A 19,085-nucleotide genomic window follows, 5' to 3' on the forward strand; every position below is an offset into this window, starting at 1 on the left:
ACTTAGGGTTCAGTATCTTGCCCAAGGACACTTCATCATGGACAAGACGAGCTGGGGATCAAACCACCAACCCTTCAATCAATGGAAAACCCTCTCTACCACCTCAGCCACAGCCACTCGAAAAATTATTCTTTCAATTATTCTTTCTTTGTTTAATAACCACATGGCATACTTAGCTCTCGGTCACAGTTATTCTTCCAGCAAAGCTCCCTGAATAGAGCTTGTCATCATTTCTCCACAGTGTAATGTTGCTAAGGTAGCTGTCACAGCATCTGACAACACAGTGGTTTTTGAAGGCGCTTGGTGAAAATTGCTGGAGAAAACTTGAAAATATTAAAATATGTTACTTCAGCAAACACAGTTTGTCCAAAATGCAACAACCTGTCTCGCTCTGTCTCGACAGAGACCCATCTTAATGATGTTGAATACACTACGTCTTCGACAGACTTGGCCTCAGACCCTGCCTCCGCACTTTTCAACTGGGGCCCTGAGAGTCGAAGGTTGGCCCTCTGGAAGCTCCGTTACTATGGCTACAACGGCTACCTTAGTGACTGCATAACCCTCACTCGACCAATCCCAGATTTACGGCCAGATGGGTCAGTCAGTTGATCATGGTTTCAATGTTAATTGATTAATTCATAAAGACGTGTGATGATGGTATTTGCCTGTATTGATCAAACCCTTAATGGAATGATATTGTCTATGTATTGGCTGTATTTCAATAAATTTTAGTTAAAAAAGGCCCTTCTTTCTCTCTGTTTATCTCTGTTTATCCCCCCAGGTGCAGAAACATTTCATATTCATCAGACCTTCCTTAGCTCAGCATCATCTTCATCTTTGTCAACGAGGCCTTGTCAGTGTTGCTGTGCTCCATCCAAACAGCTATCCAGAGGACTCTGTCCTGACTGCTCAAAGAAATCATACTGGTGGATGACCATAGCAACAGCTGTAAGAAACCTTCCTCATAATTTAATTTTTATGATACAGTATATTTACACTGAGCCACCAGGACACGTACCATCCTGGCACTAAAGCTTGGCCTTAAACACAGAGCTCACACTCATTTATATATCCATCCATCACAAGGAGCAATTTGAGGTAGGATTAAAAGGTGTATCCCGTTTGGACATCCTTCATGGCGACAATAATTTCTCTTGAAATCAACCACTTTGTAGGTTTGCAAGGGAAATTTTACAGCATTATCAATATGCATTTGACAACCAGTTGATTTTTTGTATCTTTTTTATGTGACATAAACGGTATAGCTAATGAATTGATGGATTTTTAACTCCAGATTTTATTCTAAACTCCTTGGCATTATAGTGGTTCATAGAGGGCGTCTTCTAACTTAAACATTATACCTATCTTAACCCACTATACATTTTTTAATAACTTCAAGAGAAGATGTTACAATGGAGTTATAACAGGACTATCTGCCATTTATGTACAGTTTGGGGATCTATTTGACAGTTTATATGCACAAACCACATGTTTGGCCCCACACTAAGTGGAGGATGAGTTATTCCCCTTCTTGTTATATTATAACTCTATGAACTCTAGTTTAACAAAGGTAAACTGGAAGATAATGCTGTCGAGTGGTTGTGTATGATTGATATCATTCTCTTGTCCATGTGTTTAGTGTGAAGCTAGAGCCAGGAGACACTTAGCTTAACTAAGCATAGCTTAGTGTAACGACTGGAAGCAAGGGGAATAAACTATTTTGGCTCTGTCCAAACATTCACTACCAGCACCACTAAAGCTGACCAATTAACATTTCATATCTCATTTGTTTATTCCGTACACCAACAGAAATAGAAAATTGACAATTTATGGTTGTACAGGGAGTTATTTCTTAGCACTTAACTTGGAACTTTGAGAAGACCAGCTGTCCAATTATTCCGTTAAGTCATTAACTCCTACCAGTTTTGTAGAAGTCCTTGTAGGGATATTATAGGAATATTATATAGGGCTTGAAATAATAAAATAAGCAAAATAGTACTCAGATTTTTTGTGTTTCCCACCCCATACTACTAATTTTTCATTTAGTCTTGCTATATCCTCTTCTGCTTTCATGACACAGAAATAATAGGTAGTACTAATAACATCTTATCACGTTCGGGTAAATTGTTATTTTGTATGGACATGGAAATGCAATTCACACAGAAAATACACTCCTGGTTGATATTATCAGCACCCCTGAATTTTAAGCACAGAATTTAGAATATCTTCAGAAATAAATGAAAATTAACCAATTTTGTATAATCAAAATATTTTAATAAACTGAACAAAAGAAAATTTAAAAAAACAAAACTTGCATTATAGTGAAATAATAAAAACAAAAAATGTACCCCAGACACAATTATTGTCACCCTTCACTAATATTTGGTTGCATAATCTTTGGCAACAATGACAGCCTCTAATTGTTTTTTGTAGAAGCTTCTTCTACCTGTCTATTGGTAGTTTCTGCCACTCTTAAATTGGTATGTGATGAAGCTCTTTTAGGTTTGCAGGAGTTCTTTTACGGGGCAGCTGTGTCTCTGGAGGTCGAGCAAGTCGTCCACTAACCGGAAGGTCAGTGGTTCGATCCCCGGCTCCTCCAGTCTGCATGTCGAAGTTTCCTCGGGCAAGATACTGATCCCCAAATTGCCCAGCATGTATCATTGGTGTATGAGTGTTTAGAAAGCACTGTGTGTATAGAAAGGAGCACTCTATGAATGTGTGTGTGAATTGGTGAATGTGGCAGTAGTATAAAGTAGTGTAAAGTACTTTGATGTACAGTAGATGTAGTGAGTTGTCATCATGAGGTTGTGCACAAAGTACTCAAATGCCATTAGATTTCTGCAGATAGTGAGAAGGCACCAATCTACTTTCCACTGAGAATCTTCTAACCATCTTTTGTGGTCAGCCTGAACCCAGTATTTCTCACAACACATTTTAGTGGACTGATGGAAAACAGGGCTTCTGATATTCAGAAGAATGAAGATGTTTATTGTTCCACTGTGGGCAGTCTGTGTGTGTGTTTCTAAATATTTTTCTGTGTTTGTCTGTCTACCTGAATGTTTGCAAGGCATATACAGTATGAAAACATTCATGTAGTAAGATGGAGGTAACACTTGAAAGAAAGCAAGAAAAAACACAAACCAAATGTTAAGATATTCAAAATTTTCACATTAAAAGCATTTATCTGGAGAAACACAATTTTAGTTAGCTAGTAGTTATTAACAGGAAATACAATGTGTTTGTCAGTGAGCGTTACACTTACAGCTATCGTTCATCAAAAATGCATCTACAAAACAAGACAATGGTCATTTTCTTTTGTTTTTGGAAAGCAGATCAGTTTGAAATATTGCAGGGAGTAATGGAACAAGAAGGAGCAGCCACAGTGATCTGTTAGATGAATAGCTGCAAACGACAGGCTGCACACCTCAAACTTCTCAGCAAAGAAACCAACTCCTTTCACTGTGCCCTGCTGTTCACAGACTCATACCGTGTGCAGTATAAAAACAGATCATGGTTGCTCACAGAATGATACACAAAGGCCAATTATTGCCTGACTTCTTTGTTAAAATGACAGTAGTTTGTTTTGTTTCCTCCAGAATTCTGTAATTTGTAGTATTAACCGCAATTGCTCATGTGATGATTAAACATCTCATTCCAAAACCAATGGAATGGCTGCTATACCCGCGTCCACGCATCATCCTTTTCACAACATTATGGAACCCCGCTGCAGGGATTTGTTCCTTTTCAGCCACGAGAGCATTCCTGAGGTGTGCCCTGATGTTGGGTGATAAAGGCTAGTTTGCAGTCAGTCCAGTTCATTCCAAAGGTGTTGGATGGGATTGAGGTCAGGGCTCTATGCAAGCCAGTCAGCGTTCTTCCACATCAAACTGGGACCATTTTGCTTTGTGCAATGGGGCATTGTCATGTTGAAAAAAGACAGGGCCTTCCCCAAACTGTCGTTACAAATTTGGAAGCACATCACGACATGCTGTATTGCACTTCCAAAAAGTTGGGAGTTTTACAAAAGACAAAAAAATGCTCCAAAAAGGTTTGATCCTACATTTCCCATAATGCAAAATTGTGTCTAGTAAATCTCTGCATCTTTGAAATTCCACACCAGAGTCTGTAACAAAGTTTTTATGTTAAAAAATTGTATCCAAGCCCAAGTCTAGGTAACTCTGATGAGTTCATCAGAATTATTTTCTTGGACTTTAGAAAGAAATTAAGCCACTGTTTTTACAGGCTACTTCCCATGACGAGTAAACTGCACTTTGTGTAACATTGTTGAAGTGCCCCTTTAACATTTCCTCAAATTAAAAATAATGACCAAACCATAAAAACCCTTTTCCAGTATAAGCACCGACTTTGTTGACCAAAGCCCAGTCCTCATGAGGCAAAACGTCATTTCTGAAGTCCTGGTTAAGGTTAGGGGTGAGGTGTGAATTGAGATTAGGTTAAGGTTAGGGTTAGGCATGAATTGGTTATGGTTAAAGTTAGTGTTAGGGTTTGGGTTAGACTGTCCACAATGAATAAAACCCAATGCAATGTCCTAACAAGGATAGCTGTGCAAACTTGTGTGTGTGTATATGTGTGTCACTCTCTCCCCAGTGGAGCTGAAAGAGCACATGCAGAGCTTTGTGGATGAGACCAACACTCAGCACGACCCAGGATTCATCAAGGTGGTTGACCATGTCAAGCAGGAAGGACTGATTAGGGGAAGAGTTAGGGGCTGGAAGGCTGCCTCTGCTCCTGTGGTCGCCCTGTTAGATGCCCATGTCGAGTTCAACACTGGACGGTGAGCAGCCAATGTCAATTATTTCAAAATGAATACAGCAATATATGCAGTAAGACTACAAGTTAAACTTGCAGACCTAGATGACCAGTGAGTGGCATTTGAAAATTATTGTGATAATCTTGTGACATCACCTGGTTCACATGGTAACAGCTGAGGAGTCCAGCTTTCTGACTTTCTGATGTTAAAGGATAAGTTTAGTGATATTCTGTGTAATTCATATTTGATTAACTTTTCAAAACCACTTTTCAAATCTTTTGGAGGTGAATATTTGATAATCAAAAGATAGTATTTCTTTAAAGGATAAGTATGGTGATATTCTAGATGATATTTTATATGTTTCTTCTTGTCAACAAATCTCTTTAAAAGACCAAAACCAACAATGAAGGTATCCTACAAATTTTGTGCGTGTATCCAAAGCTTGATTCTGTAAACAGTATTTTCTTCTTCTGTGCCATAAACAATTGAAAACACATCATATCAAAGATTTTCCTTCCTTACCATGAACAAATACATTATAGTTTATTTTGACTCAATCCTATAGTACATTGTCGTGCTGCTGGAAATACTAACCAGAGCACAAAATGTGCATTAATCTGCAGCTGAAAATGCTCCCCCAAAAATGCACCATTTAAGCCTGTTTGAGTAACATTAGCTAAAACATACAGTGCTCTCCGATCTTTGGTAGTTAGTTAGCCTTTTTTTAAAAAAACAAAAACAAAACGAAAGTACAGTATATACTGTATTTGTAACTTAAAGATTTGCATTTTCAGCATAGGAACGAATTTGCTGAGTGTCATAGACAGCGTGGAGAGTATAGCAAAAATAGAGAAAGTATTGAGAGACGGACTAACACATTGTTGGTTTTAGTCATCTGTTGAGTATCAAATATTGACTCACAATAGGCTTGAAAAGTAACTCTTTGGTTAATCACTTAAAGCTCAGAGCCCTCCCAAAACTTTTCTATTTCCCCTCATGTTAGAAAAAAACGAGTGTGTTGTGACAACAAAAGCACATAACAAAAAAAATTTGGTTTACAAGCACCACAAGAATTAAGTGTGGCTAATTGAGTCAAACATCACACAAATAGCAGAGTAAAGCCATTAGTTCATTCATAGACAAAGGGAGCTGTATATGTGTAGGGTGAATGCCAGGTGGAGTGGTGGTGTGTTAGTGTACATGTATGAAGGAAGTAGTGTTGAGATCAGAATTTTTAGGAACAAATCAAAACCAAAGATGCCACTTTCCACAGATTCACTACCACACAGTAAAATAAAATTTCTAAAAAAGTTTTATTTTATTTTGCATCCAGTAATTTCAGTGGAGTTCAGCATATTTAAAAAGTATGGGATCTTGAAGCTGCAATGATCAATATTTTTACATTTGTAATGGATCAATTGACTACAGTACCAGCTATTTAGAACTGCTGGGGTCTCTGGCTACCAGTTGGGTAGAATCCAGTTTCCAGCCTTTTTCCAGCCCCTGGCAGCCTGTTTCTAGCCACTGAAAGCATGTCTAGATTCCACAGTAACCACAGCTATTCAAGAACCTGTCATTCAATTGAAGGATGTCATCATGATTCGGTGCTTCCTTCAAAAAATGCATTCATACATAAACCAAAGTGTGACAGCCTACACTGCAGAGTCATGTTTCTTGTTTACGCCATTCTTTGTACACAATATGCAAAATACTCTGTGAGAACCAAGGGTTCCCTTACATTTTTCATCTCCTTAGGCCTGTTTGTTTAAGAACTTTTCCGTTGAATAAATAAGGAAATGAGAAATAATTGAGGCTTTTCAAATATGGAAAGGAAGAACATTCACATATTTTAACAGCATAAATCTTGATTTTACCCTCACATTGCACCTTTATTACTTCTCCTCTCAGTCTGACAATAACGCATATACATGGATCAGTCACAAAGTTAAAAACAGTTACCAGTTTTAATGTTGTGGCCGATGGTGTATATTATGTATATTGTGTCATCTTGTTTCTCTTCGCTGAAATTAGGTTATATGATGTTGACGATGACGTTTCCATCAAATGGAAATATTATTGATGTCTTGTACATCATTTTAGACATACTTACCCAAAATTAAACCACCAGAGTGCCTGTATTGCTGAGGTGCTGGATCACTGCAATAACCCCCGTATGCCAAATAAAAGAAATTATTACATTTTATACTGTATTAACAGTGACAACTTACTTTTGGTTTGCATGCTAGGGCTAGTCATTAAGGCACCTGTATAGCGACCTGATATACACATTTTCACCACTCTCCCTCCTATTGAAGTGGATAACCACTGCATTGCCCCCAAAACACTTATCAACAAAGTAAAAAGACTGACAGAGAACAATAATACAGCTTTACAAAACGCTATCTTTAACTGTGATATTCATCTTAGAATTCAATAATTTTCAACTATCAATATTTATTTATTCACCCAGCAAGGATCAAGACTTGTGGAATTTCTGTAATTTTTGTTTAGTGGGTATGTGTTTGTAACCGATGCATAACCTCCAAATCAACTATCAACAAAGCATAAGTTAAAAAGACTCACTGAGTCTGACCATACACATCATGGAAGAATGTTTTTTACAAATTAATGTCTTTATTTTGCACAGACAGTATGAAACAAGAAACAATAACACTGATACATACAATAACAAACTGTCATTTTAGAACAGCATACAAGTGTTTTACAAAAAGGAACCACACTCCATCATACACATCAAATATGATCATAGCAGCTGATTTCAGGCGCACTGGGTCGATCAAATTTCTGGTGGCAATAGGCAGAATTGACCCTTCACTAAGTCCCTGCCCTCGAACCCAGACTGGGCAATCATAGTGTAGCATCAGTCAGTTCTGACCAGGGTCCGACAACTATATGGCTGTGCTCCATAGACTCTCATGCAATCATTTCAGATTTTCTTAATTTTCATTCTGGTTGTGTAGATTTCAAGCTACTTACGGTTAAATGTTGTGCCTGGGGCACATGTAATTGTGATACTGATCAAAGTAAGCCCAATTAGATGGATAAAAAAACCTGTTGAGCAAAAATTAGCAGAGTACAGCACATCAATCATCAACTAGCACTTCTATGCTACACTACCTACTGAACATATACTGAATATACATGCTGCTTTTGCTTTTTAAGGATTTTAACAGTGAACCTACCCTGCTTTACTGGAACAGTGTTGCTCCTTAATTTCATAATCTTCTGTCTTGATTTCCAGGTGATGTGGTGGTGCACTTTTATATTGTGGTGTGTTGGCTTTAGCTTCTATCTTTAACTTTTTAATGTGTTTTTACTGCTGAGTCAGTTTGACATCCTTGATATATCCCTCAAACCCATACTGTTCTTCTGTCTGCTTCTCTCTGAAATTACTTTTTAATTTTACCAAATATTTGATAAAATTTCTTCAGGGAGAGCACTTAGTGACAGTGTGGATGCTGACAGCTTGACGGACTAACAGCAGGTGACAACAAAGGGAATTAAACATAAAATAAAAATCCCTGCTCCTCCTGGTGGATAGATAAAGCATTCCACAAATGGTGCTTAGGGTCATTAACAAGGCGGTGCTGCTTCACTACGCCATCGAGCGAAATCACATATGAGCCAAACAGGGATCCAGCAAAGACCTGCATATGATCAGCCTGGGCCTTGTCATGGACAAGCCAGAAATTTTTAAATGGCTATTACTGTATGTAAAATGTGAAAGGATTTACTCATAGTGAGGAATTATTATCTGACTCGGCAGTTCCCCTTTATTTTCGAAAGCTAACCATCTTTGACTTCATTGTTTTGATTTTAAGGCCCACAACTTTACTGTTTTGAATTACTTACCATTCTCATTAGCCTCTTTTAGCCACAACAGGCGTTGTTTTCACCAAAACCAACTTAGCCAGTACTAAATGACAGACAGACAAAGTTAGTGACTAGCTGGTGGACATAGTCGAGCATTTTTAATCTAAAAAGACCGGCATTTCCCTCAGGGCTTGGTGGAGAGCAAAACAAAGGAGAAAAGCTAAAAAAAAAAAAAAAGAATGCTAATGTTGTGCTGTGTCTGCTGGATGTGAGATTTGAGTTGAGGTAATAATGTGACAGTGATTTCTTTATGATTTGTAATGTTGCCCCCAACCAGCCAGAAGTATTGATTTTTTTTTCTATGGACATTTTGTCATATTTTGACATGTTTGTTTGTTCATTTGACTCTGAGTCTCTGTTGTAATCCAAGGAGATACTGTGGATTTTACTTGCAAGTTTGAATGCATCACCCACAGTCAGTCCAGATGTGATTAAATCAGACACTAAAATGTCATTTGGGCAAATAGTATCAATGACATGTCAATTAGAAGGGCAATGGATATTGTGAACTGCCTCAAGTGTGTTGTACATTAATTCCTCCGTGACATGTGTAGCCGTAACCAACTCTTACTATGTGCTAGTGCTTTGACCATGAAAAAGGGAAGAAAATTGAATAAAGGATGAGATTTTGAATGTCAGCATTTACTGTATTCAGTTCCTTTGTTTGAAAGGTTGCCGAATAAATTAGATTTTTCCCCTTTTTAGTAATATTAAGGACCTGTGTAGCTGTAACCAATTTTCAGAAAGGTGTGATAAAATATATAATATGTGTAAAAGAGAAGTAGAAGTGACTGAGATATATTGTTAAGTATTAGAGGTTATTGCAGTCGAGGAAGGCCTAATCGAACATGCAGTTCTGTGGTTATTCTCTTTGACTGTCTCTCCTTTGGGTGACAATTTGTCTCCTCCATGATACATCACAAAAACTCTGAATCCAGGTGTGAATTGAGATCTGCTCATTATATTGAGATCTGGAGGCGCATTTTTGCAAATCTCGAGATTATGAAGTTGAAGTTTATTGTATTTATTGTATTACTCAAGGTTTTCAGTGGCGAACAGTTAGAATAGTGGCTAAAAATTGATTATCTGGATGCTGATGTTTGAAAACACATTTTTGTGCGTATTGTAAGATATAAATATTATGAGAGGAGGTGATGTTGAATCCACAACTATCTGTTTTTTGATGAAAATGAGAAATTTAATTTAATGTCTATATAGCATTTCCATCAGTTTTGTATCAGTTTGTATCACATATAAATAAATACACCTTAATCATTGATAACTATAAGGAGTACGGTCTAGACCTGCTCTACATGAAAAGTGCTGAGACAACCTCTGTTATGATTTGGCGCTATATAAAGATAATTGAATTGAACTGAATCGAATCAAATCATTCAGATACAGGACACAACTTTATTCCAGATGTAAAAGACAGCTTTGATTGTCATTGCCATTGAATCAACTGGTTTATTGTTTCAGTTCAAGTGTGCCATTTGATGATCCCAGAAACAAAAAATGGAGAGAAAAAGTGAGAAGAAGTGTTATATCACGTAAGACACATGCAGAGTGTGATACATGCACATTGGTATTAGTATTAGTATGCACAATACATTTTCAGTTTTGCCTTGGCTTTGATGACACTGAGGATATGATGTTTACATGGAAGATAGAGAAACTTGGTTATTCATATCCTTCCATACATGATACCAATTAGTCAGATAATCAGAATGAATTGTCATTTTGTGTCACTTCTTTCATATTTAACTAGCTGACCAAATCAGAGCATTAGGAGGTGATTCAGAGGCACTGAACCAGGCTAGTATCCAAATATCTGATGGAGGGGCTCATCAGTTTTTTGTATTTTCAGTTTTTGTCTGTTGAATCTGTAATTTATGAATCAAAGTAGTAATCTGAGAAATTTGTCTGGATTTTTGAACACAGGAACCTTAATAAAATATATCCAACGCATTACGGACGTTAATTTCACTTTTATTTCAGCGAGATAATCAATCATCATATCATCAATAAAGGCTTCTCCAGGTTTCTGAGACCAGGAAATGATGGTATACATACTACATACCCAAACACATAACTGGATGCTCCAAAAACCTGATCGTTACCAGGATACCAATGTCCATGTAAAGACACTCACACTTTAAGTCATCCAACAAATGTTATACATTTCAGGAATGTCTCACATGATGGATAGCGAGGTGCAGGAAATTTTCTTACATTATCGCACCAAAGGGGAAAAGCAACAAAGGAGACACCTTGTCGTTTAAAGACTTACAAATGAGAAGGTAGTGGCTAAATCACAGTGTGCAGTGACATTAATCTTGTCAAGAACTGTCAAAAAATACAGTGGGCAGTCCAATCTACTGTAGAGCAATGTGTTACTTTTCATGTATTGCCATCATCACATCAAAATTTCAGTACATCGAAAACTGACAGCATTTCCTTCATGTGCTAATTAGCCTGGGTCCAGGGATTTTGGCCCATGAAAAGATATCACATTGTGCTCTATCACCCTCCACCACAGGCCATTCCAAGCCTGAAAATATAACACTTTGCAGACATTCTGCATACAGTGGAATTCAATTTTTGATGCAAGAGTGATACCCTCTACCCTCTTCAATTAAAATAAATTAGCATTATCATCTATAGAATTATATAACATTCTATAGCTTGTTGGGTTGAGCTTGGGTTTATTTATTACCAAAAACAAGAAAAGAAAAAGAATTATTTTCTTCATTTTTACTAGTTCATTGTAGATAAAATATTAAGTTAATGATTTATATGGTTTAGTAATTTAATATTAAAAAAATATCTAATGTTCTAATATTTTTTAGGGCCCCTGTCAGTCACATGAGGCAGAAATACTGTGTGGGGTGAATTTGAGTCAAAAATTGTACATGATACACATATCGATATCATTCAGTGTGACTCACACTTCCCCAAGATATCCAGATCTGATGTTGATTGTTAATAAATGTCCGTGATCCACTTGAGGACATTTTGGTTTATTTGAAATAACTCTCACTCCTAACCTTTAAAGAGATACCAACCTTATGTTATGTTAAGACTATGTTGACATGCAGTGGAAATGAATCCATTAAGTTCTGTAAGTAATGGGAGCAGTAGTTTATTACTTAGCTCATAAGTATAGCTGGTTATGTTTAATCTATCACAGTGATGATAGAGCTGAAGTTCATAACACGTTAACACGTTTTCTTTTAAACACATATTTAATGTCAATGTGTTCGAGCCGTGGACACTTGATCTCCTCAGTGTCCCCTATTTAAATCACTTGGATACAACAGCAATGCTGTCTACCTGTTAATCATTTTGACAGACTGAAAATATCACGCAAAAAGCATCATTCTGTGATGTCACTGATGACATCACAATTAATGTTACATCATTATTTATGGCATTCATCTGTGTTCAAATTAACATTCTGTGACACGTTGATGGCATCATAGTTTATGTGGTATCATTATTTATGAGGGGTTAGGGTTAGGCTCTCAAGAGGAGTTAGGGTTAGAGACAACCACTCATCCAAAAAAAACTTCACAGTCGATGCTGCATATCCTTGGGTCCTCAGCAATACTTCCTGCTAAGTCTGAAGTTGATCGGATGAGTGGTTGTTGAGAAAATTGAAGGACAGACAGACAGAAAGAAAGACAGAGATTCCTCAATTTATAGTCAGATATTTTTTTGAGAAATTGAGAAATTCCTGTATGAATTACCATAAAAAAAACTGATTGCTTGATCTACATAATAGTCTCTACCATACATTGCAATTATCTGCAATGTTGGCTATTCTGTATGAGACACAAGTAACTAGTAACAGTTTGTGTTTCAGAGAATATCTGACTGAAATCAGAATAATCCCTAATGATCTCCACCTACTGTATATGTGCTCTACTAGTCATCTCCACATACATAAAGAACATCAAAAATAACATCATTACATTTTTAATACATGTCAATAGGTGAGGGTCTCTGCAGGTAAACAAAAAGCACAAACATGCATGTTTGGAGTTTGATCTTGTACTTATTCTCTGTGTGTGGGAGAGTGTGTGTAGGCATAATTGTGTTCATGCATATTTGTGCTCACAATCTGTTTAACCAATACCCTAGCACCCATGACTACTGCCAACATGGAGGTCATTGCAGAATCAGCTGTGCAGAAATAAGGTTTGAATTGACTTGCACCCACACCACAACAGTTATTGTTTAATCAAAGTGAATATTGTATACTGTACTGTACTATACATTATATACAGTGACACAGAACGCTTGTCTATTAGACTTATTAGCCCTATTTCAGACAGGATTGCCAGGTCCGGCAAAATTGCAAAATTTTGACTAAAAACTGCCCAGTGGAAGATTTAAGTGAATATATGTAGACGTTTCATGTCTATTAAGCTAAAGTTTTTGTCTTAACAAAAACATCCTGTTAAAAATTGGTTCAGTCTATATTTGCTTTATGTCTGTCATTCTCAGGGTTCCTTCCATAGGTGTTTACATTCTACAAAAAAGTGTCTTTAAAGAAGCCCAAAAGTTTTTTCTCTTTCTTGTTGAGCCAACATCTTTTGTTCAACTAAATGCTTTTAGTGACTGAGGATGTTTTAGATCACATTACATATTTGCATGTACTGCTTCCCCAATTCACTCTAAATTTTATTTAATTTTCCATTGTAGATTGAAAACGTCCTCGGTTCAGCCTCTTTTCATTAAATGACATCCAGTTCTTTTTTTCTGTAATTGCTCTTTAACCATGTCCTGCTGTGTTCTTGCTCAATAATTATTTCTAAGGATGCAGGAATGCTGAAAGGAAACCTGAGGCCCTGAATTCTTCACTTGTTATTTTTTGCAAAATTGGAGATTATGAAGTTGAAGTTAATTGTATTTATTGTATTACTCTAGATTTTCAGTGAAATACCCACAAAATAAACTCGGATGTGTTAGTGTTTATTTCCTTCTCTAGAAGTCAGGAATAGACATTGGGGACATTTCTGAGAGAAAGGCCCTGCGATCCAGACTCCATTGTCGACCGTTCAGCTGGTTCCTCTCTAACATCTACCCTGAGCTGCGATCCTACAGCAATACAGTTGCTTTTGGAGTGGTGAGTTAAATTTTTACCTACATTAGGATTCCTAACATTTTGAGTCTGCAACCTTTACTTGAGTGGATCAATTTGTCATCATCCTGAAATATGGGCTCCTTATTAAGGTACGCTGCATTTCATCCAATATAGAGGGCCACAGAAAAAATTCAGAGTCTGGATCCCACCCCACAGTTTGAGACACACTTCACCATTTTACCCTCAGTCCAGACTGGTTGTTACACATACAGAAACTCCTCAAAAGCAGAGCATAAAGTATTCAGGGGTATTTTAATTCACAATCAAATAGAAATAAGACACTCTTATCAAAAAATAATATATCTTTGTTTTGGCAGCTTACTAGCAAGAAATCAAGAAAAAAATGTGAACATGTTTTGTGTTTCTCTTGTCACAACATTTTAGCAAAAAGGCCACAATATTTATAGACTCTTAATGGTATTCTCCCACAATTATGGTCTTTTTATTTAGACAACAAAAATAGTTGTGCTTTACAATCATATTCTCTATTTTATTAGCCATTTGGGGGCAGAACAAGCTATGAACACAACACAAATGCACACTGGCTGAATGGTGTGCATATACATATGGGTGACAAAATGAAAGGAAATCATGGAAAGTGACTGTAGAAACATGATAAGAATGCCCCTATCCTTAGGGGGACCCCGGACCTACCAAATGGCCTCCTCACCTCCACCAATTAAAATGTCAGAATCAGCACTTAGGGGGTATTCTGCTATTGGGCTAGAGTACTGTCGGTGCCACTTTTCATATAATAACACCTGTATTAGGGCACAACGCGCTGCACAAGAGCCTGAAAATTCTGCCCAATGTTTTCTAAACCAATTTTCTCTATTTATTTTTGATAGAATTTTCTGATTTCCCATGGGCCCCACTGGACTTGTTCTTGGTTCCACCCTGGTTCACATCATTTAAAAATCCTGGAGGAACCCCTGCTCTCTCACACCCCAGGGAGCCTCTAAAATAGATGCCTGGCAGATGCCTGCCATAAGTTGTAGGTGCATTCTTGAATTCACTCCCTGAAATTCCTCCTTGGTTAAGCTCATGTCTGAACTCAAATGAATTGGCTGTACAACTATTTAGTATTCCAGTTATTCAACTCACATGTCTGTCCAATATAATGTGTGATGTAAATGGCCAAGTTTAATTTGCGAAATTTAACGCATTGGTTGATGTGTGATCACATTGCCACCCAGTGACCATTGATAGGTATGTCTCTGTAGCCCTTGTGTAATCCTCAATGTATGTATGTCTCTGTCGTTTTGGTGATTTGGAATGTTATTGTAGACTGTAGGACTGTATTATATTGTCAACCAAATAGGTTGTTGTTTAATTCCTGTTCATTTATTAGCAGTATTGATATCATCTTGATAGGTAACTAGTCCTGTGCACCATTCTGAATGATTCCTGGATGTGCTGCACTGTGATTATTGTCAAAATATATGTTTTTCTTAATATTCTAGGTAATACACTATAACAGACAGTGTGTGATGTTTACACGTAAAACTTGAATTAATCTCCCTGGAGTGAAAACATGTCCAAATTGACTTGTAACTTCTTACCAAGCCTCTTCAACAGTCTTATTTTACCTCATCTACACTGGAATTCTTACAACAATTTTTTTTGTTCACATTTTGATCTTTAGCTGATACAAGCCTCAGTTTGTAACTCAATACCAAACTGAATGAGTCCAGGCAACAAAATTAATTTTAAAATCATTTGAGAAGTCTGGTCGTGGAAAACGAGTGTAGCAGAGCAAATCCGATTACAACCATAATGGACCAGAAAAACAACAGTAGAGACTGCATCATCTACCATTCTGCCTGCCTGCAAGCATCATCATTCGTGCTAAAGTCGGCTCCATTCACCCTTGAGCAAATTCTCCACTTCTCCACTTTCCGACCCTCACTGTGTGGCAACTGCTGTGTCACAGGGAGTGTCACTTCACTGGGAGAGCCATGAGTAAGCCAGCAGTGAGACAACTACTCTTGGTCCAACTAACAAGGGTCTAGCTCCGAGATGCTGCAAAAGTAGGCAAGAACCTTCCTTCTGCTGTCTTTGAAAAGAGTTGATGTTGGATAGTGCTCTGAATTATTTCTTTTAAGTCCTAACAAAGTTGATTGTTCCCCTAGTTTCCCCCCATTTTCTGGTATTTCTAATTAACACACTTCATTTCAATATCGCCACTCTAATTGATTCATTCATTTTTTTCATTCAAAGATCAACTTTATTCATATGTTGGATTCTGACCTCTTTATGTGTTCATTACTAATGCCTCATTTATTCAGTTACTAATAGACATTTATCTACAATAAATACCCTCCATTACAGACAAGTCATGGTCTTGTAAATTTCTTCAAAGCAGAGACAGCGATCCCTGAATTGAGAGCTTACTACTCCTGATTATAAGACTGACTAATTATTTTGAATCTGTTTTACTTCAATAGAATCTGGTGTGTGGGCACAAAATATGATCAAAAGTATTGTAGCTGTTTATCAACATATATGAAAGTGGGAAAACATTTTGTATACATACATTCAAATCTGTGAATGTATAAAAGCATTTTGTCAAATTAATTCAAATGTAAGATTACATTTTTGAATCTTTAAGAATTGTAACTGTGCATAACTTTTTGTGAACAAATTTGAAAAAGATTTGAGAGTGAGTGCATAAGGAAGATTTGCACAAAGGTCTGCAGTTACACATCAGGTTTGCAGTTACATATCTACTTTTCCAAAGTTTACAGCTATAATTTAAATCTACAAGTAAAAATCAAATCTACAGGTACAGGTTCTTTTGTCCCACATTTGACACTTCCTCTTAAATAACCAATTGGGATGCTCAGTGATGCTCAAAATATCATTTGGCTATCCAGTCAGGAATATCATGTCAATCAGGGAGCCAGGGAGTCGAGCCTTTCAATCCGTTTTTTCTTGCAGTCTGCCATGGGTAGATCGGCTGCAGCCCAAATATTCAAATAAGATCGTTAATCACTCAAATGAGATAAACTCCTGATAAACAAACACTAACTGGAATAACTCTGGAGACCAAAACATTGAAATATGAGTTTACAGGAGGTGGAAAATCAAGTTCCCGAATCTAATGTTAGTGGGTGAGTGGCTGCCTGCTTGTTTTTAGCTAATTGTATGTAGAACTTCTTTCGTGTCATCACCAAATGGGACAGGCAGTGTGTGCAACATGGTGAAAAAATCAACCACTAGGGCAGCAAACTGGTCATGTATTTATTCTTTAAGAAACAGTAAAAACAGTAACAACAGTAACAGTAATGAACTTTGATAAACTTTGAAACTTGCAACCATTCACTCCTGTTCTGTTTGTCTGTCTGAATTAAATAAGTCAAAATCCCATTGATGGTGATGGAAATTTTGAGGGAATCTTCAAACTCCTGGTATGTGGAGAAGCAGCCTGGCAGCCAGAGACAATGGAAGTATGTTTGGGATTGTAGAAGATCCCGTGGCACGACTTCCACCTTTAGATTGCCAGCAGGCACCATCAAAACTGTCCAAAATTTCATCAGGTTGTTGCAAGTCTCTGCAGATGCTTGAAAAATCAAATAAAAACCAAGTACGCAAATAAGAGTCAACTTAAAGGGTTAGTTCTGATTTAGAACCAAAGCACCATTATTTACCAATGATAATATGGATTGGTGGAGTCCTTTCTCAGCACAATCCATGCTGTTCCTCATATTAGCCAAAAACCAATGCAAAGCCAATGAGGGCAAGGTTGTGTACAAGCTGACTGAGGCTCATGGAAATCTAGTTTGTGTGCACTGTGGAGTGCACAAAAAGTAACAGGGGATCTTTAGGGGGAGATAAAAGTTCAACAGTAGATACCACATAGAAGTGGTATACATTATCTGAAAGCTGGGTAGCTGAAGATTATTTTGAAATGCAGCTTAGCAACTGTGTCTCAGTTTTTTCTTGTCATAAAACTGTCATAAACATTGTGTTTTGGTTAGGCACCTAATCAAAACATTATTATTGAAATCATTCCCAAGCTCAATTCTGGTGCAAAACTGAACCATTTTTGTACGCATGAAAAATAAAATAAAATAAAATAAAATAAAATAAAATAAAATAAAATAAAATAAAATAAAATAAAATAAAATAAAATAAAATAAAATAAAATAAAATAAAATAAAATAATATGATTAAAAATCCCTCCAATGTACCACATTAAGACACCAAGACCATGAAGAAGACCTTGAAGATGCTATGAACTATGTCATGAACTACATGGTAAATGGTTTGTTGACATGCCTATGACAGTTGGTGATCGTTTGTAATCACCATCTCTTGTAAGCACTATCACTTTACAAAGGGCCAGTGTTTTGAGATAGGTCTTCTGACCAAGACATCAACTTTTTTCAAAAAGACAATGCAGACGTGTGTTTGGGAATTGACCTTTATCTTTAGAACTAGTTTAATATGATAATGAGATCTCCACTCTAGCCTTAAAACTGAGCTAGCTACAGCCTCTGAAAGACAGTAATGTCGACCAATAGAGAAAGTGGGTCACAGATGGTTAAAGTAAAGTAACATAACATAATGCTAGCAGCTCATTTGTCAAACCCAAATAATTCATAATGGACTCACGTACATAATTTCCGCTGTCATCTGTTTGAACAACATTGATGTAGCTCCTGTTAATGGTAGCTAACAGTTGTATTCTTAGCAGAGAATGCTGGCAATTTTACCATCTAACCAAAAAAGCATTAACTTATTATCATTCATGTACCCTTCTGGTAATTAGCTACATTTAGGAACATATTTTTCATCTCCAGATAAAAAACTTTGGGATAGTTAATCCAATTTACTGCAAGATAGCAATAGCGAGCAGTAACACAGTGGGTAGTTTGGTTGCAGCCACAGATTCAAAGCAAAGAAGGCTCTCCCCTCTGGCTCCGTCATTGGATAGCAAAATGATATTCCTGAGTCAAAGGATATGTTAATGTGAGCATCCCAAATGGCGATTAGGAAGGAAATGTAAAATGTGGGAAAAAAGTACTTGTACCTGTAGATTTGATTTGTACTTGTACATTTAATTTGTAGCTGTACACTTGGGATTCAAACATACAATTGAGTTCAACATTTTTCACTTGCAGAGACAGCTGTGTAACAGCAAACCTCTTGTGTGTAACTGCAAACATTTGATTTATAACTGCAAACCTTTGTGCAAATCTTCCTTATGCAATCATACATTGGAAATTATTTGTGCAAATCTTTTTCATTTGTTCACAAAATTTCATG

At 36.9% G+C, this 19,085-nt stretch overlaps 1 pseudogene; it reads left to right on the forward strand.

Annotated features, from left to right (window-relative positions):
- The window catches only part of LOC120792817, a 124,617-nt pseudogene that overhangs the window by 10,531 nt on the left and 95,001 nt on the right, over positions 1-19,085 (forward strand).

This window comes from Xiphias gladius, chromosome 8 (assembly GCF_016859285.1).
Source record: "Xiphias gladius isolate SHS-SW01 ecotype Sanya breed wild chromosome 8, ASM1685928v1, whole genome shotgun sequence".
NCBI classification, from domain to species: domain Eukaryota; kingdom Metazoa; phylum Chordata; class Actinopteri; order Istiophoriformes; family Xiphiidae; genus Xiphias; species Xiphias gladius.